A 23,818-nucleotide genomic window follows, 5' to 3' on the forward strand; every position below is an offset into this window, starting at 1 on the left:
TCCAAATTCCCTCTCCAACAATCTTCATATCCAATTAGGCTTTTCATCTGGGTGTCCCGCAGATATTTCCCCCTGCATACTCTGTGCTCCCAAATGTTCAACAGTTAACTTTTAATTGCCCTCTTGTAATTTATCCTCTTTCAGTTCTAATTGTTGTAATTTAAAAGCATCTACATAGATCTAGTTGCTTTGCTAGAACCCTGGGAGTCACATTTCCCCTTACTTATCTTCCCCAATATAATAGGCTATCAGGTTTTATGGCTTCTGTCTATGAAATGGCCGCTTTTTAGTTTCTTCTGTTTACCTCACTACTTTCTTCCCCGGTTTCCTTTTATATTAGGCTTCTTTCATTTCTCATTGGAATCAGTAGCATTTGGGGTCAAAGGAGATGCAATATCTGGTGGCGGCGGGGGGTGGGGGGGTGATGCTAAGGGATTATTCCTGACTCTGCACTTAGGAATCTCTCCTGACAAGCTCCTGTGATGTTGGGAATCACACCTGTGTGATGGAGCATTTTGTATTTTTGGTGAATCTATGACAAAGGACCCTCAAAAAATAAATTAAAAAAATTAAAAATAATAGAATTTAACCCTTTTTGATAAGGGTAATAATCTCTTTTTTTTTCCTCTTTTGGTAACATTTTAGGTTTCTTGAGGTAACATGGTCACAATAGTGTTGTGTTTATGCTTTTGATATACCAAGTTACTCTAACTCCAGTATCAAAGTGATAAAGATCCTCTATGAATGATCTTTATGTCACTCTGTAGTTCACTACACTTTTACCTCTCCCTTCTTAATTTGTTATTTAGGGGGGTGTATTATACACCCATGGTGCTCAGGGACTACTCCCTGGTTCAGCGCTCAGAAATCATTCCAGGCAGGGAACTGTATTATATCAAGAATTGAATCAAGTCTTCATGTAAAGCATGAACCCCTTGAGCTATTTCTCTGACTTCCAAAGTCTAATATTTGTTTTCATTGGATTATACCTATTCCTCTATTTTATTTTTCCTATGATATGTCAGAATGAGATCATCTGATATTTGTTATTTTTCGCTGACTTTTTTTTCTTAATATGATACTCTTTAGCTTCATCTAAATTGTAGCAAAAGGTTGTACAGCATAGTATTTCATTTTATTTTTCTATTTATCTGTAATTGAATATTTAGGTTGTTTTCAGACGTTGGCTATTGTAAGTAATTCTACAATTGACATAAGTATCCGTATATCTTTTCAAAAAAAATTTTAAGGACTTAGAATAGATACCAAGAAGTAGAATAATTGGGTCATATGATAGTTCTATTTTTAATTCCTTGAGAAGTCTTCCTACTGTTCTCTATAGACCCCAACCAGTTGACATTCCCATTAATAGTGAATGAGAGTAAGGATGATATTCTTTATTTTAAGAATTCAGGCCCACTGACTATGGTCTTAAAAATAGTACTGGCAGTTTAAGAGATTAAAATGCAATAGAGTGTTTCCACTGTGTTACAAAAAGTTAAAAGTTAAATGATTCTGTTTCCATATTTTTGAAAATTCAAAGCTGAGTATTAATCTTCTGCTTAAAATTCTTTATTGCATTTTCTTTCAGTCACATGAAGTCTGATCATTGGCACGACACAAAAATGATTTTCACTAACTGACGCCTAGGTATTTTTCCAAAGTGTATTCCTTATCTTGTCCATTTCCTTCATACAGTGTAAGAGAGTACAAAAGGAGGATTAGAGCTCTGGTAACTTTCTGGAGGTCAAGAATTGTCTTTTGAGTCTTTCACCATTGTCATCCCAGCTCAAGTCTAACAAGGCTGCTCAAAATTTTCCATTCTGATCCCTTTTTGCTTGAGAAATACAACATGGGCAAATGATGCCAGAAACATCTTGAATTCATTATATGTTTAATGTTGAATTAATTTTTGGTCATTGTGCAATTTACTGCTTTACTGTTGCAAATTTTTCTTATTGTACAACCCTACATTTGGTGAGTCACTTTGTAGAGTCACTACAAACAATTTAAGAAAGTTAGCTGTGGGGCTGAAGATATAGCACAGCGGCTTTTGCCTTGCAAGCAGCCTATCCAGGACCTAAGGTGGTTGGTTCAAATCCCAGCTTCCCACATGGTCCCCTGTGCCTGCCAGGAGCTATTTCTGAGCAGATATTCAGGAGTAACCCCTGAGCACCGCTGGGTGTGGCCCAAAAGCCAAAACCAAAACCAAAAAAAAAAAAAAGAAAGTAAATTGTAACACATAGTATGTGCTTAATAAGTAAAAGGATGATTGGTAAGGATAAGATGAATGTAAACAATTATTTTGGGAGAGAGAAGGACAAGAGGCATTAGGGTCATGAAACAGCAGTGGACTAGTAGATGGTATGGAGATTAGGGCTTATGGCCCCCAAATGCCTATCCCCTGTCATACCACTCATCTGTGAAAGCCATGATATAGAAGTAGATTGTGTAGGAGAATTTTTGAAGATGCACATGTAATTGTACATGTTGACAATTGGTATACCTGGATAAGTAAAAATAATCTATTTTTTTCTCTTTTCCCCATTTTAGGAATTGAACCAGAACCTGTGCTACTGAGCTACATTCTTAACCTAGATAGAAGTAGTTTTCTTTCTTTTATTTATTTTTTTTGTTTGTTTTTTGGCCACACCCGGTGACGCTCGGGGGTTACACCTGGCTATGCACTCAGAAATCGATCCTGGCTTTGGGGACCATATGGGATGCTGGGAATTGAACTGATGACGTCTGGCCTGGCTCAGCTGTATGCAAGACAAATGTCCTACTGCTGTACTATCGCTCTGGCCCCCCAACTTGGGTTTGATCCCCAGCATCCCTGAGCCTGCCAGGAGTGATTCCTGAGCACAGAGCCAGGAGTAATCCCTGAGTGCAAAAAAACAAAATCCCATACCAAACAAATAAGAAATACAAATTTTTTATTTTGTTTTTGTTTTTTGGGGCCACACCCAGTGACGTTCAGGGGTTACTCCTGGCTATGTGCTCAGAAATCGCTCCTGGCTTAGGGGACCATATGGAGCGCCAGGGGATTGAACCATGGTCTGTCCTAGATTAGCGCCTGCAAGGCAAAAACCCTACCACTTGCACCACTGCTCCAGCCCCAAAAGTAATTTTCTTAAGGCCACAATAGTAATCTCTTTATCAATGATCTTAAGTCAGGGTTTAGGGCTAATAAGATTCCCTTTTTGGGGGCTGTTAAACAAAGTACTGTCCTGGTAGAGATTGTTGATTTTTTATCTACCTCCACCTAAGACAGTTTGTGTAGATACTACAGTCTGCATAGCCATTGAGAGTCTATTTTGAGTTGTATCTCTCTGTATGGTCCCTGGACAGTTACCTTCCCAATCAGCACTATCAGTAGAGGGCAGCTCCCACACATCGTCCCTGTAACTCCCTCTGGTGGCCATTAGTATGTTGCACACCTGTCAAGTTAGGTTGAAATAGACCAAGAGCTATTGCAATCCAACATATACTCTTCTTCCATGGGGGGCAAATCTCCTGTTCTCTGGGTGACTAAGACATCTTCTGAATCCATGTAGAGGGCACTGGGCAACAATACCAGTCTTTCCCTCTTATTGTAGGGTATACTCATTTACTCATTTCCCTTACCTATCCCATAGTTCCATGAAGGCAATGTGGGAAATTAATAAAATCACTTTGAGAGTTATGAGTGATTTATCTTCTATGTGGTAAAACCACCAATTGATCTTATGATGTTCTTTATTTGCATTAATTGCAACAAAGGGGAACATAGATTCCAAATGGTGGGATTGCAGCTGACAGTTCTGATTTATGAAAATAAAGAATAGGGGACTAAAAAGAAAAAATAAGGAAAATAAAGAATAGTATGGAGATGTCATCTAGTCAATAACTTTGGTATTCTGAGACTGCTCCCATTTTTAAGTTGATGGATTCGCATAGTTTATGATCATGTTACTCTGGGGTGGGGGCAGGGGAAACAATCTGGAGATATTGAGTCTTTCCCTCAATTTCCAGCCTCACTGCAGCACACAGCTCATGCAAAAACTGTCAGTCTGATGCCCAAGTTGTCATTTTCCTCCTGCTGCCTCTCTCCCTAGAGCCTGTTGGAGTCTCCTTGAGGCAGCTGAAAGAGTGACAGACATGTTGTATAGTGGGGCCATTTAAGGCAGCCACGTGAGGTGTGGAAAATGTGATTTATAGGTATTTTTCCCCCAGGGGAAAATGGATTTCATTATTTTTCCACCTCAGGTAAGGGGTAAACCTCTGGTCTTGACCTTGGGAGGTTGTGCAGCTATAATAGTGCTGGCTGAAATGCTGATATAGAGTAAAACCTCATTAAATCAATATTGGTTATTCAAAATCATGCTTGATTGGAAGCAACTGCTTTCCCTCAGCTGTCTGATGCCCCACTGTTCCTGGAGCAAAAATATTAGCTACTCTAAAGTGGGTTAAGCTGGTGAAGTTTTGTTGGTCCTTGGAGTTTCAAATTAATAAGGTTTTCTTATTTTTCAAATAGGGGATAGTTTTAAAGCACCAACTCCAGTATTGACTATGGTTGACTGTGGTCACCTGCAAGTTTATTAACAAAAAGTTCCTGTCTGGTTCATTAAATACAAAAAGACATGAGTTTTTTTTTTGTTGTTGTTGTTCACATATACATAAGGATTTACAGTGTCTGCTTTTTGGAATAACTAAGCGTATGGGTCCCTAGGAAAATAGAAGTTATGTAAATAAACAGTCCTGGCTAATGATCCATGGCAGCAAGCTACGAGAGTACAGATGGATGAATTCCATCATCACTGCAAAAGCTTCTTTTAGCTGGAGTGGGGCCAGACTGAAGGATTTGGGAAAGAGTGGAAGTTCATGGGCGATCTTTAACAGTTTTCTTTTCTATCATCTCCCTCCAGTCGAAACATCAGCACACATCAGCATTGGTATTTTGGGTTTTTAATAAAGGATATAAAAGTATCTCAGAAGAAAATAGGTAAGCATACAGACATAATCAGAAAAGAATTAGGCAGCAATTGTGTATTTATCTTCATGATCACTAAGGAAAGTTCCAGATTTGGGGCATCGGGACTTGGACCTCACCCAATAATACTCAGAGTTTACGCCTAGCTTTGTGCTCAGCCCCTGTTGGTTTTGGGGTTACCATATGACTCAGTGGTTAGCAACCTGCGGCTCGAGAGCCACATATGGCTCTTTTTTTTTGGGGGGGGGGCACACCCTGTGACGCTCAGGGGTTACTCCTGGCTATGCGCTCAGAAGTTGCTCCTGGCTTGAGGGACCATATGGGACACTGGGGGATCGAACCACGGTCCGTCCTAGGCTAGCGCTGGCAAGGCAGACACCTTACCTCTAGTGCCACGGCGCAGGCCCCACATGTGGCTCTTGACACTTTTAATTTGGCTCTTCTGTGTGCCTGGTGGCCACTCCAAGAATCAGAACTCTGCTCCTAGCCTCTGTCAGTGCGCACCCTGTGTGGCTCTCAAAGTAAATTTCAATCGTGGTTTTGGCGAGATTTGGCTCAGTTGAAAAAAAAGGTTGCCGACCACTGCCATATGTAATCATGTCAGGGATTGAAACAGTCAACCATGTGCAAGGCAAGTATCTTAACCACTGCACTGGCCCAAAGTTTCAGATTTTTAGTGATGTGTGCAGAACACCAGAATACTAGGCACCCTTAGACCTTCAGCGATTTATTATATATTTTCTTGCTTAACATGTTGTTTATACCCTGTTTTTTAGGGTTCAAACGAGGCAAACTGAATGTCTATTTTAGTCATCCTTTCTTTCCCCACTTTGGTCTCTCCCATGGTTGAAGCCAGGAAAATGCCTATTGTTTGTCCTTACTTACTTTTTCTCTTCCAGTCCCTCCAAATTTCCAAATCTTCATTGCAAAAAAGGAGAATGGATTCAGGTGGTGTTTAGTGGGTCCCCTGAGGCATTGCACATTTGATTTGAAGATAGAGAAGATTAAGAAGTCGACTTTTGGCTGCTTCAGGGTTCTGCCACAGGATCTTTTGCCATCAGTTAATATGTTGAATAAAGAAGAAGGAAATGTCCATGAAAGAGAGTCACATCCTCAAATTCTTCATAGTTAAAGTATAGATCTTATATCAGAAACTAAGTAGTGGGAACCAAATCAGTCTTAAAGGAATATTCTTGATAACGTGTAGTGACCTTTATATGTTCAATTCTCTGCTTATACCTCACGTGACTACCTGTTTATTTTGCCCATCTGGAATATTTTTACAATAAATACTTTATTTGAATAACCATGAAATACAATGACAAATTTTCTCGTGATTGAATTTCAGTCATACAATGTCCAACACTCATCCCTTCTCAAGTACACATTTCTTTTTTCTTTGTTTTTTTTGGGGGGTCACAGGGGTGCTCAGGGGTTACTCCGGGCTCTACACTCAGAAATCGCTCCTGGCAGGCTCGGGGGACCATATGGCATGCCAGGATTCGAACCATCATCCTTCTGCATGCAAGGCAAATAAATGCCTTACCTCCATGCTATCTCTCCAGCTCCAAGTACACATTTCTTAACACCAGAGTCCTCAGGGTTTTTTGTTTGTTTTGGGGGGGACACACCTGCCAGCTGGAATCTTTTTTTTGGGGGGGCACACCTGGTGATGCTCAGGGGTTACTCTTGGCTATGTGCTCAGAAATCACTCCTGGCTGGGGGACCATATGGGACGCCAGGATCGAACCGCAGTCCATCCTAGGTTACTGTGTGTGCAAGGCATATGCCCTACCACTTATGCCACTGCTTCGGCCCTAGCCAGCTGGAATCTTGAACTACAAATATCCTCTTGTCTCCTCTTACCTGGCCCTCTTACCTCTTACCACTTGTCCATGTAATATTTTGCACAAATCTGATACATGAAAAATGAAATCGACAAAACTAAGAAATATGGACATGGCCTACCCCTCAACAAATGGAATCTTTTCTGATCTCTGTGAACCATAAACTTTCCTAAGAATATTTGTAGGATTCTTCCATTAATATGCAATGTTTGATAGGGGCCTTTCTATAGAGTGAGCAAGATAGTCCTCAAGGTAGGTCAAGGGAAGAGTGAACATGAAGAGTTTGGGGACAAAATGCATCTAGGAAACCTATAATCCAGGGTAACTGAATTGGAAGAGCATCTGAGGACACTAAGTTCTCAGTTATGAAAAGAGTTTTACTTTTCTTTACTCCTTAGCCCCTTAATTTCCCCCCAAAACATTGCTTTCTCAGGACTGCAATAAAATGGACTCTGCTTGTGATTTGTCTAACCACAATTAGTCTTCCTTTCTCCTGCTAGACAGTAAAGCCAATAATGACAGCAAACATTCTGTCTCCTTTAAGAAAGGCAAAGAGCCAAAAATCATTAGAACTGGGAGTTGATGTCAGATTGATAATGCAGAGATGTGTGCTTCACATGCCATATGCCCACCAAGTTTTCACGAAATCTTTGGGAGTTTTCAACCAGGCATTCAGGAACAATCCTATTTTTATTCCTAATAATTTTTCTTCCTATATATCTGTACTAGTGAAAATCTCCCTTCCCAAAACAGAACAAAACAACAACAAAATACCAGCTGAGCCCAGAATTTTCTGTTTATCATAACTCATTTTCCAGGGGAAGGGGAAGAAAGAGGGAGATAGATGGAGGGGAAGTGAGAAGTGGGGTACAGAGGTACTTCAGGAACAAGCATGAACAAGATTGTAAGAGAAGAGGAAAAAGGGAGAGATTGAGAGATAAAGGAGTTGATACTGGGTGAGAAGGACAAGAGGTGATGAGTGTATGTGTGCATGTTGGGGGAAATAGATTGCTTAGAAAACAATTGTAATCTGGAGAGAGTAGAAGGGTTAACACATTTGTCTTAAACGTGGCCAATCCTAGTTTGTTCCCCAGCGATTATTTCCTTTTGCCCCATCTCTAGCAAGCCAGTTGTGACCTCAAACCAAAACCCTTACCATCCATACCCCCTAAAAAGAAAAAGTCAATGGAACAGAGGGAAATGCTAACTTGATTGACTAGCTTTGGCTAGTTCTTTCACCTGGGCTCACACCCAAACACACCAGAGAGGAGAGTGTAAAAATAGATGGAATTTATCAAATGTGGTTGAGCAGATTGCTCCCTAGGGGGGTGTTTCCAGGGCCCAAATGGTAGGATCCCAACCATTTTGCACTGCAGAAGAGGTAATTTACTTCACACAAGTGAACAATTGGCTCCTGGGGAGAGTATTTCTTCCATTCTGCTCACAACAGAATGGGGTCCAATATTCTCAGCCTTGTTGGTGGGAATTACATACCCATAAACTAAAGAAACCAAGAAAATGAAAATATTTCACAATTATTTAGATGAGGAAAAGGCAGCAAATCGTTCTAGGATTCCAGCCTCGGGCTCCATTGCCTGTCTATGCCTGGCAACTCAGAATGTTTTAGAAAATCATGCCTATAAGCTAGAGACAGGACATCCACTTCTAAGCACTGGCAGTGATGATTATTTAAGTGTTTAATCTCCAGTGTTCATCCCAAAGTGCAAGTTTCTTAACTCATTCCACATGTGCTGGGAAAAGTGATTTGGACTCTGATGGAGTTGTCAGCTGCTGGATCCTCTGTTCTCGGTGTCAAGGTTTTCTCAGTAGTGGACTTAACAGTTGCATTTTTCACCTACAAAAAGAATTGCTATCAGAAAACCAGACAGCGCATAATTGTATTTTGTGAATTGACGGCAAACTACTCCGTTTCAGCCAAGGTCCAAAAGCTGATAATGTTCCACCAGGAGAAATGGTTTATGTGAGAAAGAATGTGTTTTGGGGTGCTCATCTTTACTGGAGGGTAGAGTCTTGCTTGAATTTTTAAAAAATTCTTATCCAATGTGCATCCAGAGGCTCAGAATTCTTAGCAGCTTGGGTGACTTCTGCTGTATTAGTGTAAATGCAAGACTCCCAGTAAGACTGGAGGCTCTGGCATCAATGAGAGCCATCATCCAGTTTTTCAAACCTACTAGGGAAGAAAATAAAATTTCCTGCCCATCAAAAATTCCTTCTGGCCTAGCAGCAGATGTTCTGGCACTTTTCCTCCTGTTCTGTTGGACACCAAAACACAAGGCAGCTGAGCCTCCATGCACACCAATGGCTTCTCCTTGTCTGTGTCCACAGCACAATCCAGATGCTTCCCCTAAGAAGCATCAGCTGCCACTGTGGGCCACACTTGATCAGCCAAAGCTGATTTTGGGAATTGACTTTCTTTTCCTTTTTCTATTGAGCTCGACATTATGACTGTTTAGTTTTCTGTAGTGCCAGTTTTGACCTTTTTTTTTTTTCAATTGGTATTTAAGAAAGGTAGAAATTCTCCCTACCAGGCAAAAGAAAAAGCTGCACCATGAGAAAGAGTGAAGTCAGAGTCTCTGCAAAGTTGTTCTTTTATCCTCAGACACATTTCCACCTCTGCTTGCTGTTCATCTCTCTTGGAACATTCTTTCCTCTCCCATCAGCACCCACTTACCTGAATTTTGCTCTTGCTTCAAGACTCATTTAATTCCATTTGCTTCGTGAAAGGTTTTCCATTGATGCATTCTCTCCCTCCCCTGGTCTCCTACATTACCTACAATCTGTCCCAGAATTAAATGTAAATATAGATCAAGGCTTGCCTTTCTTTTGTGCCACCCTTACTCCTCAACCCCACCCAAAGAACTCATATGTTCTGAACAGTGCAGTGCTAGTCTCTGATTAGCTTTGAGCAAGATTTCTTCAAATTTGAAACATTGAAAAGATAAGTCAAACCTCTTTCTCCTAGTAATAGTGCCACTCCCTGCCTCCACAGCTCTTGTAATTTCTAGATATATTCAGTGCAGATGAAAGATTATCATGTGGGTAGAGCATATTCTCAGGCAGTGAGGAGGCCACTAAAAGTGAAGGTTCACCCAGGAAAAAGCCCGCCTATTGTATGAATAGTGTCTGAATGTCTCTAGAGGAGGGTTTTTAGAAGTTGGTCTTCAAACCCCTGAAAGACCCTTAAACAAAAAATAGATGAGACCCTGAATACCAAGAGGACATAGAATGGGGAATAATTAATCACTAGGTGGGTGATAGTAAACTGATCATGAAAGGAAGCCTTTGCTTTGTTTCTCACGACTTAGATCAGAATCAAAGTTCTTTCCCCTGACCTCTACAAGGGAGAATCACAGAGGCATGTCATGGTATATTGAATGATGGCTTTCATGGCACCCTGGTTGATATTCAGAGCAAAATGTTCTGACTTGGACTGTCCTAGACCTAGTAACTCAGTTTATTAGAGTAACTCAGGTGATAGAATGTCTGCATTCTGCCATGTCATTTCCCAGACATACACAGCTTGTGAGTTGCATGGCAGCTGAAGTCCAGTGGACATAGTGGTACTGGTATCACTGTGAGCTTTCCAACATTCTATGATGGAGGGTAAGAGGAACTGTGCTCTTAGGATGGAACCCAGTTTGGAAATGGTAGGGACAAAAGGTTCAGCACAGGACACCTGCTATATACCAGGCATGACACACAAACCATCAGAATTCAGATTCTCCTTCATACTTCAAATTGGAGGCCTTAATTAATGTTCTATTTTCTAAAGACTCTGCTGGTTTCATAGCAATAACTCCCCATTATCAGAGGTGTTTGGAGTGAGAATGCCTTAGAAAAGCTTTAAAATACCTGCTCCACTCTTCAATTCATTCTGCTGATGAAAGCATTTTGCCTGTAGGCCTGGATTCAGGGACAAAAGCTGTGTTTGTAGTCTGGGTCCCTAAGGCCACCAGGGAAGAGAAGTTCTCTGTAGCACTCTCTCACTGCTCTCAGTTTCTGCAGGATAACATTTAAGGGCAGTCTGTATTTTTTTTTTAACAAATTATGCTATTATGGACAAAGCTGGAATTACTTCTAATCATTTCGCAAGGGACATTTTAAAACTCACAGACAATTTTGCTCTTTTGTCTGTGTGGAAAGGACCCATTTAAACTTTCCAGCTATATTAATTTTTAATTTAAATTTAATGAAATTAATTCAAATTAAGAAGGTGACCATTATCAATTTCCTTTCCTATTAGTTCCTTAATGCTTTGGCAAATTGCATTCTAAACTTCTCCTTCAACGAGCTGGATACATATTCATGGGTTTCCTAAGAAAAGATGAATCTGATCTTGATATGCTAATCCGCAGCCATGGCAGCAATCAAGGAGCAGCTAGGGAGCGAAGTGCATTCTGGTATTAATTATGAATCAGGCATTAAGAACTGGTAAATAATTAAAGCTTCATGTGTCACAACACAAGTTAAGGATCAGTGTGTTTTTCCATTACCAACTGCATTTTGGAGGCTATTTCTAGCCCTGTTTTGATTCTGCCTGAATATAAACTGGGATGCAGATAGGTACCTCTCATTCACAGAAAACTCACAGCAGAGAATTCTGAACTGCAAAAGGTATGGGGAATATATTCAGTTACAAAAGCAGGGACACAGCATTAATATCTAGGGATATTTGGATTATTTTTCTTCCCCCATCAAGTTTCTTCAATCATTGGAATGAGTACAGAGAAATCATCTATTGGCAGAAGTTGAGTGCGATGTCTGATGGGTCTTGCTACTTAACATATGGTCCATGGACTAACAGCCTTTGTATCATCCAGGAGCTGGTAAAATACGAAGTGTTGCGTTTTCCACCCCATTCAACCACAGTGTGCATTTTAACATTATCTTCAATGGTTCTTTTGTACAATTAAGTGATGATAAAGAACTTTATAACTTGAGAGATCTGTGTTTTGTAAGCTTCCTTGGCTTCCTCCCTAATGACAGAGAAAGAAGAGTAAGGTTCTACTTTGTCCCTCCTCATGTTCTAAGGGACAACAGCCATTCTTTCTGTTCCTACCATCAGACTCAAAGTTGATTACCATTGAGGTCCATGGGAATACTTTTAGGTACCAAAGGCTGTAGTTGGAGGTTTTAATTCTTGCTCTTCTTTTTGTAAACTGTATGGTCCTTCCTTCCTTCCTTCCTTCCTTCCTTCCTTCCTTCCTTCCTTCCTTCCTTCCTTCCTTCCTTCCTTCCTTCCTTCCTTCCTTCCTTCCTTCCTTCCTTCCTTTCTCTTTCTTTCTTTCTTTTTTTCTTTCTTTCTTCTTTCTTTCTTTCTTTCTTTCTTTGTTTCTTTCTTGTTCTCTCTCTGTCTGTTTCTTCTTTCTTTCTTTCTTTCTTTCTTTCTTTCTTCTTTCTTTCTTTCTTTCTTTCTTTCTTTCTTCCTTCCTTCCTTCCTTCCTTCTTCCTTCCTTCCTTCCTTCCTTCCTTCCTTCCTTCCTTCCTTCCTTCCTTCCTTCCTTCCTTCCTTCCTTTCTTTCTTTCTTTCTTTCTTTCTTTCTTTCTTTCTTTTCTTTCTTTTCTTTCTTTCCTTCCTTTCTTCCTTTCATTCTCTCTCTCTCTACTTGGACAGTGCTTAGTAGTGGTTCCTGGAAGTGCTCATGATCCTACTGAAGTGGCTGAGTGCATTAAGTCCTTATACTATCTTGTGGGCCAAACTCTAATGTCTTAAGCAAGTTTCTAACTATTTTGAGGCTCAACTCTGACAAGGATGGCAGTACTTACCATCCAGGCACTGGAAAATAGATAAAGCAGTGTATACAGAGAAATCATGCCCTCTATCACAACACTGCAAATGTTGCACATGATAATGATGATGGTATGGAATTGGGGGAAAGTAACTTCTAGAGAAACAAAATGATGACCAGGAAAGTGGTGATTAACTCAGTAGGCATTGGGAATCTGCTTAACAGATTTTTTAAAAATAACCATGCTTATAACAAACTCTGTCTGGTTGCTTAAAAGGAAAGCTTAAAGAAACTATTTTCTTGGCATGGATTTTTGGAGAACAAGAGTAGTAATCTCAATAATTCAGGAACCTTTCCTTAAAAATAGAGAGAAGAAGATGTTTGAATGGTGATCCCAGTGCTCTCTCTTTCTGGACCTCTTTATCTCCTGAATGTCTCTACATAAAAACATGGTCATCATTCTATTAACTAAATGTTACACAAGAATATCAGCCTTATTTTTGGAGAGGAATGAAGTATCATTGTTACTTTGCCACCCTTTTTGAAGTTTAAATTAATGAGGAAGAAAATTTCATGTCTGGATCTGAGACATAACTAGAGCATATACTTTGCATATAGGGACCCCACATTCAATCCCTGTCACCACATAGTCCCCTGAGCACTACAAGTAGTGACCCCTGAGCATAAAGCTAGGTGTAGTCCCTGAGGATTACTGTGTGTATTCCTCCTTTCCCCAAAAGCCGTTGTTTGAAATGATGAATGAGTCTAAAAGTAGAAACTCTGATTTTCTATTTTGTAAATATACTTTGTGACATTTCAGAGCCCCTTTTTATCTACCTCCAATACAGTGATCATGCAGAAGGGAATTCAGCAGCTATTAATGTCCACAATTAATAGAACCTCATTCCTTCAGTCTCTCCATGTTTTTCCTGCTTCCAAGTATTAAAATGATATTTATTATAATAACACATCCTGACCTCTTCAAAGACAAAATGAACTGTTAGGATAGGGTTAAGGAGACCAGATGTGGGGAGATGTTTTCATTGTCTTTTCTAAGTGCTGGGCAAGTCTGCTGAATGACTATAAGAAAGGTTTGGCATTTCCCATTAGTTGCTATGGGTCATAGGTCCTAGGTTCTGGCCCCACAGGAACTGATGAATAATGACTATGAAGGGCTCTTTTTTCCTTATTTTCTAGAAAGCACAGCACAAAATTACCCATTATAGCCATGAATTGCCACTTTATTTTCAAAGCATTGAAAGATAAGAAAAGCCAAACACTAAACAAAACCCTTCATCTTAAGCCTTTTCAATTTTTAAGGCTATAAATATAGGGGTCAAGAAAAGAGACCTTTCTTTGAAAGAATACTTTATGTCAGATTGTGTCATATATAATATTAAGCAAGCATACTTTCTTGTATCCAGGAGGTAAAGATATTTTACTAGCTTCAATCACAAAATTATTTATAGTCAAACACTGAAATATGTTAGAGTTAGAACCTCAACTACCTATTTTAATTATTTATTTTGTTTTTGGGTCAAACCCAGTGAGTTCAGAGATTGCTACTGACTCTGTCCTCAAGAATTACTCTTGGTGGTGTTTGGTGGACCATCTGGGATGCTGGAGATCAGACCTGGTCTGCTACATGCAAGGCAAATGCCCTACCCACTATGCTACCACTTTGGACCCTTAATTACCTATTGTAATGTGGACACTAAGTTTTGTTCAACTGGTTTAGAAACTTTGAACTTGGTTTCAAAATTGGTTGTTAGAAGAATCTCTGGAGTATAGAAAGAGGATGCTGCTAAGATCTGAAATCTTTAGCTGTAATAGTATTTTTCTCTCTGGTTTCCTTGACTATGTGCCACATTTTGGGAATATAGTGGAGATGACTTCTCTGATTTTCAACCAGGTATTGGGAGAAGCGGGTAGCACTGCAGAGTGGTTGGACATGGATTTAGGAGCCAGCTGCCTGGATTTTTCTCCTGTTTTACCTCCTTCTAGTCAGAGGAGCTTAGGCAAAGTAGCCTGTCCCTCTGTCTATCCTTTGTAAAATGCACCTAGCATTATATGAACATAGTTGTTAAGAACAAGAATGAAATGAATTAATATGCATTGTAAACTTAAAACAGTGCCTGGCAGGTCTCGTCTCAGCTATCTGGCCCTAAACTCAGAGAAAAAAAATCCATTTGCATATTTTATGGTCTAAGGCAGAGTAGCATTTAGAACAGATAAATTATTTCCACAGATATTTATTATGTGTGACGATGGGTCAAGCCCTGACTCATGCTCTTCTGAAAAGTGTGGGCTCTCAAGATAGATAAGCAAGTGTTGCAGTTCTTGTTTTGGAGTTTTAGATGCTCTTGAGCAAATCCAAGGCACTTGTCTCTGACCTTTGGGGCAGTGGGGCTGAGTAGCTGGAGGAATCATGGCCCTGACAGAGTTTACAGGCTGTACAGGTAAAAAATAGACAGTGCCCTGGGTGGAGGGAGGAAAACACTGAGGGCCACTCCTTGAGTAATTGAATGAAAATACACTCTATTTTGGTGAGAGGTGGAAAAGGTGAGGTTCCCCTAAACACTTAACGTCAACCAAAACATTGTTTTGGCAGAAACAGGAATGCTCAGAAACTCCTGATGGGCATGTTTTAATTCCCTGAGTAAGGATGAATATGGAAGAGGGCTTCCAAGATGACGCCAGAAGGCTTTCTAGTACTTAAAAGCTCTATGCTGACACTTAATGAAACCTCTTGCTCCCTTAATTCCTTTCATCTACATAGGTTTTAATGCCCTACCCTGTGACTCTTCTTATGTTTCCCACAATTTACCCTAGCACTGGTGATAACACTCTTCAGATAAAAACAATTCAAGAAAAACAATTGCAAGAAAAACAGAGGTCAAACTTTTCCCAGTGTTGCCCAAACTGGCACTTAAATATCCCACTACCATTGATGAAAGTTCTGTTTCTGTCTGAACTGATCTTGGCCACCTCTCCTCCATTCTCATAAACCCTGACCCTAACACCTTCTCTCTTTTTTGCTGCCTAAATTAAAGGTCACTTGGACCATAGGGTGGTGCGGTTAAACTTAAAAATGGGTTGGCTCATCCCTTAAAAGCAACAGTGACCAAGCAGTAAAATGCTGCTGAAGTTTCTAGGTCTCTTAGAAGAGTTGTTTGGGCAAGGTCATTGCATGACTGCCTTCCTTTCTTAGGAGACAGTGAAATGGCCAGGGTCAGGATTTGGTACCTCTTTTGAAGATAAATCCTTGATTAAGTTGAATATATGGCTGCCTTTTTTGTCCCTTCATAGTATAGTTCCCTTGACTCTTAGTAACCTTTTCAATATTTCACTCAACATGATCAACAGCTTTACATGAATGCCCTTGGGCCTGGAGGAAGCACAACAGATGAGAAAAGTCAAGTAAGGTGATAGATAATCAGAATTACCCAAAGGGAAACAGTTATTTCATATATAGAATCCAGGAGAGAGATTCATTCCAAATGTTCGCATTTCCCTGAGACAGGTGAGTGACTGCATTATTCTCTGGATGGGGCAGCAGTGGCCTTCAGCATTTTGAGAATTAGCCAATTTCTATGGAGAAAAAAATACCCTTAGGAAAAAAATCTCTCTTGAGAGAACTTTCTACAACTATACATGTACAGTGATTCCCCTTCCTCTATGCACAACAATGTCTTCCTTTTTTAATGGTATGCTTACCATCTGCAAAATATGGGCTCAATGACTGGAATATGCAGAGAAGAGGAATGACAAGATTAGATACATGGTAGCTGCTCTGCCAAGTCTACTCATGTGTTTAACGTTTGGAAAGTGTCCTTTAGAGTCTAAAAAATATGCAGAGTGGCACACAGCTAGGGCAATGCAGCAGAGTGACCATGCCAACCCCATGCCAAATTTCTACCAGGCTAGAAAGAAATTTGAGAATGGGATAATGGGATAAATGGCTTTTAGCAAAAATAGAAATGATGGATTCATGGTTCTCTACTTAGGAAACCACTTGGACTGGGCCCTGGAGTAGGATTTGCAACAGCATTTTTGGACCAATGCATTTTTCCTTCTGGTCCCCATTTTATCTCTCTCATAAAGCAAGGATCATCCTTTACTGTTTATTGACTTACATGTTTTCAGTTTATCAATTGTCTTTATAAATAGGGCATTTATTTCATATGATTAAATTATGCATAGACATGATGGAAAAGAAAAAAGACCCCAATAGGGCAGTAAGGGTCATAAATACTGTTTCATTTACAACCATCTCTCAGACCCATCTTGCAGAGGCAACCCACTTTGAATACTGTTAGCTATTTTTACATAATTACTTTTCTTTTGGAGGGGGATGTAACACCTGGGGGATAAACTTCTGGCTCTGTGCTCAGGGATTATTTCTGGTGATACTCAGGGAACCATCTAGGGACCAACCCATGTTGGCTATGTGCAAGGCAAATATCTTGTCTTATATACTATATCTCTAGCTCCAATACATTTCTTAAAGTTTATCAACCTTAGACATTGTTATATTTCATATGTGATCATTTACCTCTCGTACTTTGCTACATTTGCTGACCCCATTCATTATTTATTTTTAAGATATCAGTGATTACATTATAAGAAGTATTTGAATATCTTCCTCCTCTCCTCAGGGTCAAGTTGAGTAACACATTGCATTTTCCTTATTTGGCAACTATTGATTTTGTTCCAATAGGCATTTTGGGCATGGGCATGTTATTTACTCTTGTATTGATTACTCTTTCCAATCTTTAAGAACATAACAAGCTGTATTGATGCCAAAGGTATGTATTCCTTCTTCCCAACTTTCCATGTGATTCTTTTTTTAAAAAACTCTAATTTATTTAAAGACATTTAGTTGACATAGTTGAAAGATCTGGCAGAGACCATTGTAACGAAATGGGGCTTCTGGAAGCACAAAGAAAGACACTATCCTAGGTGCCATCCTAGATTCAGTGCAAAGACCAAGATCACCAACCACAGAAGATGAATTAAAATGACACTGATGGAACAGAACTTCTAGAACCACAAAGACTGACTTCATCATAAATCCCACCGCAGGATCTGTGCAGATACTGAGATCCCTAGACACAGAGGCCTGATTGTATCACCCAGGACAGAGCAGAGGTCTTCCAAACACCACAAAAGCACCACCAGGAGAATAAATGATCCTGAACAGAGTCTATAGTTGATCCCATGACAATACACTCCAAGGGCGGAGAAACCCCATATCTCTTAGGCCAAGTGAATTCCTTTTCGAATGACCCCAATATTTACTGTGCCAGGGCAGGAGGGAAAAAAACAAAAAAGCACAAAACATTATTTATTTTTTATATATTATTTTATTTTCATTTATTATTATTATTTTTATTTACCTATCTATTTTTGGTCAATTTCTCTGTTTGGGTGTGATTATTGAAGTTGTCCCCAGTTATACTTATTCTTTATCTTCCTTTCTGTTCTTTCTTTATATGTTATGCCATGTTTCTTATATCAAGACCATGGCTTTTTTGTTTGTTTGTTTTGTTTTGTTTTGTTTGTGTTTTGTTTTGTTTCTGTTTTTGTGTGTTTTTTTTTTTTTTTGGTGTTTATCGTTATTGTTGGAGTACTCACTGGATTTTTGACACTTCTTTTTGTACTGGTGGAATGTTTCACCTTTTTTCTCTCCTTCGTTTCTCAAACCGATGATGAGAGCCTCTAGAAGAATTCCGCTTATTATCAGCGTATTAGACTTTTACCCCAGTTTATTACTTTTCTCTCCTTCAAACAAAACCACGTAACTTGAACTAGCTAGTCCTGCCTCACCCCCCCCAGTTAGAGGGGGAAATAAGGGAGGCACCAGAACCAAACAGGTGCAAGACTACTAAGGGCTAGATACAGAGGAGACCACATATTCTAGCAACCCTGGGGGTGAGGGAAGAGGATATGGGAGGTAGGACAAAAACAGAGGTGTAGGGAGGACAATTTGGTGATGGGAATCCCCCCTAATTTTATGTAAATATGTACTTAAAATATTATTGTCAACAATATGTAAGCCACTATGATCAAAATAAAAATTATATTAAAAAAGTAATTATTGAAAAAATAAAAAGGAAAAATAAAATGTAAGAGAAGAAAAAAGAAAAAGTATAGTAGCAAATACATTTGTGAGAATTATTGTGTCTCCAATGAAATCATTAATACAATGGCAGAGGGTTTAGTAAGCACTTGTAGTTATCTGACCTTTCTGTTAAATTGGGCATTTCTTTAGGGATGACAAATGAAATTTTCCAGAATTCAAAGCACTATTACTCATACTATGATTTTTAGGGGCAAGTACTCAGCTGCCAGGCCTCCTAGAAGAAGGAAGATAAGGCAGGAGGGTGCTCACACACACTCCAAAAAGTACTGTTGATATTGGCCCCAAAAGGGCATACCTGAAGTATGGTCAGATTGGTGTCCCCAAGGGAATCATAAGGGTCACATAAAGAATCACTAAAGATGAGCCAGGACCATCAGGAAAAATGGTGATTGGAGGCAGCAAGTGTGGTTTTGGCAGAAGAAGGGTTTGGCCCAGCCTTTCCTCCCGAAATGGCCAGTTTTCTGCTGCGTGGGTCTTTTATGGTTTGGTTTGCATCTTATTCAAAAATAAAGAGTGAGTCTATGGAACTGGCCAGTTTCAACATAGTGACTGCATTTGTGGATTTGGTAACAGCTTTCAGGCTTCCAAGAAAAAGCTGATTCTTCTTTACATGACTGTTTGATCATGAAACTCCAAATTTCTTTGGTGAGGGCACCATCTTTTTGTGTATGTCTTGTCCCTATCACATTGCTTGGCACATGCTGGGGATTGATGACATATTTAATAGCAGAGTGATTGAGTACTCTCAGGGAGTGTTGAACAGATAAAGTTAGGTTTTATGTGCTTGAGGAAATTATTTTTGGATGTTAAGTGTGATCATATCGTTATAAAAAAATCCACTAATTTCTGTTTTCATTTTCTTTACATTTCATTCTTGAATTCACTTTGTAAATATTCATATATTCCTGGCATAACTTGACTTGAGTTCAGACAGTGGATAGCACAGCTATTATTAACGTCATAAGAAGATTAGCTATTATGACTGAAGTCAGAGGAAAAACAATTAGAACATCCATTAATTGAAGGAACTGTTTATTCAAACCAAACTTGTTTACTTACTATTATATATTTTCATTTTTCTTTTTAAAACAAATTAATTTTTTATTTAAACCATTATGATATACAAGTTATTCAAAGTTGGACTTAAGACCAGTCCCAACACTACTGTCATCTGCCACCCATCAATGTTCCCAGACCACCACCCCTTCCCCCCCAGCCTGCCAGAGTAACAGGCCCATTTTAAATTTTGGTTGTTAAAATTTGGGTCTTATGCTTTTATTATTATTAACTTTGGCTTGGATATTTAGTTCTGACCTTTCTTAACACCACCAATGCATCTGAGGTGTCTTGGTCCCTGTACCCCATCCTTTCATATTTGTATTTGTCCTCCTCCATTCTGGTTTTTTTTTTCTTTCTCCTTGCTATACTCTGGAGCATAGAGTGTTATCAATAACTCCCATTTAAACCATTATCATTTTTTGCAGTTAGTCTAACTACCATGTGTAAGTGATATCATTCCGTATTTATCCTTCTTGTGGCTTAATTTAACACAATATCAATTTGCTGCAGCAAATTGCATTATTACTACACAGTATTCCATTGTATATATGTACCATATCTTCATGATTTTATCTGTTGTTGGACATCTAAGTTGATTCCATCTCTTAGCTATTGTACTGAGTACTGTGATGAATAGCAGTGTACATACATTCTGTATTCTGTTTTTCTGTCCTGGGGATAGATATCAATTAGTAGGCTAGTAAAACAAAATTTTATTACAAAGTTGATGATTGAGTTTCAGTTATATAGTGTTCCCTCTTATGACTTTTCTTGGTGTCTTTTTTTAACTGTAAGCAGCATGAAATTTCAATTGTAGAGCCCTTGCACAATAGGTGCATAGATTTTTATTTGCTGTCATCACTTCACATACAAACCTTAATTTTATCTACTCTTCCTTGTTAACTCTGCTTAACCATCACTAACATAATCCTTTCTGTTTTACACACTCACATCATGCAGCACTTATCTCCATTGTAATTGAATGTGACTTTGAGTGGGTTTTTGGGAAATTACTATCTTCATCATCCTGCCCCAATCCATTGTAAACTATTGACTTGTGGAACCCTATTTTGCATCCTGCATCATCCCTTGCAGAGATGAGAATGTAGAAATTCAGTGGAGGGGCCGGAGAGATAGCATGGAGGTAAGGCGTTTGCCTTTCATGCAGAAGGACGGTGGTTCGAATCCCGGCATCCCATATGGTCCCCTGAGCCTGCCAGGGGCGATTTCTGAGCTTGGAGCCAGGAATAACCCCTGAGCACTGCCGGATGTGACCCAACTCCCTCCCCCCCCCAAAAAAAAAGAAATTCAGTGGAGTCTAACTCATAGGAAGTGCTAATTAAATCATGCTTCCATGACTTACTTTTTTGTCTAGGTGTCAAGGAGCTTGACTTGCATGCCTTGTCTTTTGTTTAATCCCCAGTACTGCATATGGTTCTCCGGTACCACCAGGAGTGATCAAGCCAGAAGTAAACCCTGACTTCTGCAAGGTGTGGATGCTCACCTTCTGGAAAACAATCAAATATTGACTTTTTTCTGTACATGCCTTGATTTTAACGAAATCATAAATAAATCTTTTCAACAAATAAATAATAAAATGTTTATTACTTATTATCCAAGAATCATTTAACAGATAACAAGTGACATAAATTTTAATGTATTTTTTGTATATTTTGTTTATTTCTTTTTTGAAACACCATGATTACAAACATGATTGTTGTTTGGTTTCAGTCATAAAAAGAACACCCCCCTTAAACCGTGCAACATTCCCACCACCAATGCTCCCTATCTCCCTCCTCCCTCACTTTCTGCCTGTATTCAGGACAGGCATTCTACATCTCCGACTCATTATCATTGTCGAGGTAGTTGTGAATATAGTTATTTTTCTAACTGCACTCACCACTTTTTGTGGAAAGCTTCATAACGTGAGCCAATTCTACTGGGCCTTATCTCTGAGGATTATAACAATAATATCTTTTATTTTTCTTAAAACCCATAGATCAGTGAGATTATTCTGTGTCTCTCTCTTTCCCTGTGGATAATGGTTTCCAGGTACATCATGTATAGGAAAATTTTATGACTTCATCTCTCCTGAAGGCTGCATAATAGTTCATTATGTATATGCACCACAGTTTCTTCAGCCATTTATCTGTTGAAGGGTATCTTGGTTGTTTTCAGAGTTTGGATATTGTAATAGTGCTGCAATGAATATAGGTGTGAGAAAGGGTTATTTATATTGCGTTTTTGTATTCCTAGGGTATATCCCTAAGAGTGGTATAACTGGATCATATGGTAGCTCAATTTTCAGTTTTTTGAAGAATCTCCATATTGTTTTCCATTAAGGCTGTCCTTTAAAAACAGACACAGAAAATGGAGACACAGACTCAGCTCATGGATTGGGAAGATTCACATAATTAAAATGTCAATGCTTCCCAAAGCATTGTACAGATTTAATGCAATTACTCAAAGGATACCCATGACATTCTTCAAAGAAGTGAATCAAACACTCCTGAAATTCATTTGGAACAATAAACACCCAAGAATAGCTAGAGTCACCCTTGGGAAAAAGAATATGGGGAGGTATCACTTCCCCAACTTTAAATTGTATTACAAACCTATAGTCATTAAAACAGCATGGTACTGGAATAAAGACAGACCCTCAGATTAGTGGAATAGAATTGAGTGTACAAAGAATGTTCCCCAGACACACAATCAATTCATCTTTGATAAAAAGTCAAGAAATGCAAACTGGAGCAAGGAGAGTCTATTCAATGAGTGATGTTGCACAACTGGTCAGCCACTTGCAAAAAAGCAAACTCAGACCTCCATCTAACACCAGGCACAAAGGTCAAATCCAAGTGGATTAAAGAACTTGACATCAGACCTGAAACCATAAGGTATATAGAACAACACAAAGGTAAAACACTCCACAACATTGAGACTAAAGACATCTTCAAGGAGGAAACAGCACTCTCCAAACAAGTGGAAGCAGAGATAAACAGATAGGACTACATCAAACTGAGAAGCTTCTGTACATCAAAGAAAATAGTGCCTAGGATACAAAACACACCCTCAGAATGGGAGAAACTATTCACCCAATACCCATCAGACAAGGAACTAATACCCAAGATAAGATATACAACATACTGACAGAACTTATTAAAAAAACATCTAAGCCCATCAAAAAAATGGGGAAAAGAAATGTACAGAGGCTTTGTCAAAGAAGAAATACAAATGGCCAAAGGCACATGAATAAATGCTCCACATCACTAATCATCAGGGGGATGCAAATCAAAACAATAATGAGGTACCATCTCATGCCACAGAGACTGGCACACACTACAAAAAACAAGAACAATCAGTTCTGGCAGTGATGTGGGGAGAAAGGAACTCTCACTTATTGCTGTTGAGAATGCTGTCTAAATATTGATGATTTTGGCCTGGGTAAAGGACTATGCTGGAAGAATAGGATTAAGAAATCTGCATTATTGAGTTATCAGGAGAGTTAGACAATTTCATTCCAAGTTTGGGGATGGCAGTGTTCTTTAAAGTGGAGCTATTTTCCAAGGGGTGTGAAAAGAAAATGTGAGAACTACATAGCATGGTTTTTAAATATTGTATGACACTGCATTCATTTGTCATTGTGAGTATTCTAGATAACTAATGCTTATCTCATTTCACACACAAAACAGTGTCTACATGTACTATTTTTAACAAAAACATTGCCATCATATTCACAGACCTGTTTGCCTGTTTAAAAGGTTACACACTAGCTTTAAGCCTTTTCCTGGTGATTCAGTTATTGTCAGAAAAATTGGAAAGTAAAATATACTGATGATTGATTTTTACAGAGTTGTACAATGAATAAAAAAAATACTGGTTTATATAAAGACCTTTTTAATGTAAGAAATAAAGTACTGAGCAAATGCTAAGAAAACATTTAAAAATATGTGGAGGGTATGGAGAATGACATTGTAAGAAACAGGTGTACACAGAGCCCTGTTCTAAAAATAGAATATTTTAATTTCCTCTAAAACTTGAAGGC

Source organism: Suncus etruscus, chromosome 8 (genome assembly GCF_024139225.1).
Source record: "Suncus etruscus isolate mSunEtr1 chromosome 8, mSunEtr1.pri.cur, whole genome shotgun sequence".
NCBI lineage: Eukaryota > Metazoa > Chordata > Mammalia > Eulipotyphla > Soricidae > Suncus > Suncus etruscus.